Raw genomic sequence first — 2,500 nt, 5'->3', positions numbered from 1 at the left:
ACATTATTATTGTTATTATGTATGTATGTATTATGTATGCATGCATGCATGCATGTATTTACATACGTATGTGTATATGTTTGTATGTTTGCACTGTTGCGTGCGTGTGTGGGGGTGCGCGCGCATTTGTGTATGTGTGTGTGTGTGTGTGTGTGTGTGTGTGTGTAATCATAAGCTGGAAACAAAGACATACCACGAGAGTTACGGTTTTGTAAGGTTTGTAACATGTCTGTGATTGGGGATGAGTTTCATTTTATAATGGAATGTCCCAATTATGATCAGTTACGAAAAGTTTTGCAATATGCTCAAAGGAGGCAAAAAAAAAAAGTCATTTTAGCTGGCTGCAAGTAAGATGATTAGATTTGCAAATGTTACTTTTGGAGTTAAAAGACATTTGTGTTTTGCCAACTTTTATGTGACATTGTTGTGTATTTAGAAATGTTTTGTTCTGGGCATGAAAAGATTATTTTGCAGAAATCTTCCATACTCCAACAGGAGTGAAAGGATAATTAAAACTTGAAACGTGTGTGTGTGTGTGTGTGTGTGTGTGTGTGTGTGTGTGTGTGTGTGTGTGTGTGTGTGTGTGTGTGTGTTTGTACACGCGTGTGTGGACAATAAAAGATATTGCTGTGGGGAGAAGGGGTGTCGGAGTGGGGTGTTGGGGGGGGGGGGGGGGCAGGAGGGGGTGGGGTGGGAAGGGGGCTGGGTTGCAGGTCAGTTCGGAGTCTGTTGAGAGGTTTCTACAGAATTTTTAACAAGAACAACCCTTTTGTTGTCGTGGGTTCTTTTACGTGCGCTAAAAAAAAACCTAAAAGATTAGTTTGCAGAAATCCTCCATACTCCAACAGGAGTGAAAGGATAATTAAAACTTGAAACTTGTGTGTGTGTGTGTGTGTGTGTGTGTGTGTGTGTGTGTGTGTGTGTGTGTGTGTACACGTGTGTGTGGACAATGAAAGATACTGTTGTGCGGAGAAGAGGTGGGGGGGGGGGGCGGGGGGGGGGGGGGCAGGAGAGGTGGGGGGGGGGGGAGGGGGTCAGTTCGGAATCTGTTGAGAGGTTGAGAAGATGCATGTGCAGGCCTTCAGGCGATATCTGGACCCCCGGCTGCTGTGTGTCAGCAGATAACATGAATCATGAATTCCTCCAAATTCTTGCAGGCTGCTGTCTCCTCGATGCTGGAGAAAATGTTGTCTCCTTTATGCAAGAAAAACCTGTCTCCTCTCTGATTGAAAATTAAACAAAAAAAAACAAAAAAAACTTGTCTCCTAGCTGCTAGTAAAACTTGTCTTCTCGCTGTTAGTAAAACTTGTCTCCTGGCTGTTAGTAAAACTTGTCTTCTCGCTGTTAGTAAAACGTGTCTCCTCGCTCTTTGTGAAATTTCTCTTCTCGCTGTTAGAAAAAACTTGTCTCTTCACTATTAGAAAAACTTGTCTTCTCGCTGTTAGTAAAACTTGTCTCTGCTGTTAGAAAAACTTGTCTTCTAGCAGTTAGTAAAACTTGTCTTCTCGCTGTTAGTAAAACTTGTCTTCTCGCTGTAAGTAAAACGTGTTTTCTTGCTGTTAGAAAAACTTGTCTCCTAGCTGTTACTAAAAACTTGTCTTCTGACTGATAGTAAAACTTGTCTCCTTTTCGCTGTTAGTAAAACTTGTCTTCTCGCTGTTAGTAAAACTTGTCTTCTCGCTGTTAGTAAAACATGTCGTCTGACTGATAGTAAAACTTGTCTCCTTTTCGCTGTTAGTAAAACATGTCGTCTCACTGATAGTAAAACGTGTCTTCTCGCTGTTAGAAAAACTTGTCTTCTCGCTGTTAGAAAAACTTGTCTTCTCGCTGTTAGAAAAACTTGTCTTCTCGCTGTTAGTAAAACTTGTCTTCTCGCTGTTAGAAAAACTTGTCTTCTTGCTGTTAGTAAAACTTGTCTTCTCGCTGTAAGTAAAACGTGTTTTCTTGCTGTTAGAAAAACTTGTCTCCTAGCTGTTACTAAAAACTTGTCTTCTGACTGATAGTAAAACTTGTCTCCTTTTCGCTGTTAGTAAAACATGTCGTCTGACTGATAGTAAAACTTGTCTCCTAGCTGTTACTAAAAACATGTCGTCTGACTGATAGTAAAACTTGTCTCCTAGCTGTTACTAAAAACATGTCTTCTGACTGATAGTAAAACTTGTCTCTTTTTCGCTGTTAGTAAAACATGTCTTCTGAGTGATAGTAAAACTTGTCTCCTTTTCGCTGTTAGTAAAACATGTCTTCTGACTGATAGTAAAACGTGTCTCCTTTTCGCTGTTAGTAAAACATGTCGTCTGACTGATAGTAAAACTTGTCTCTTTTTCGCTGTTAGTAAAACATGTCGTCTGACTGATAGTAAAACGTGTCTCCTTTTCGCTGTTAGTAAAACATGTCGTCTGACTGATAGTAAAACTTGTCTCCTTTTCGCTGTTAGTAAAACATGTCGTCTGACTGATAGTAAAACTTGTCTCCTTTTCGCTGTTAGTAAAACATGTCGTCT

This window comes from Babylonia areolata, chromosome 30 (assembly GCF_041734735.1).
Source record: "Babylonia areolata isolate BAREFJ2019XMU chromosome 30, ASM4173473v1, whole genome shotgun sequence".
NCBI classification, from domain to species: domain Eukaryota; kingdom Metazoa; phylum Mollusca; class Gastropoda; order Neogastropoda; family Buccinidae; genus Babylonia; species Babylonia areolata.
The sequence above is the reverse complement of the archived record's forward strand: the minus strand, read 5'-3'. Positions refer to the sequence as shown.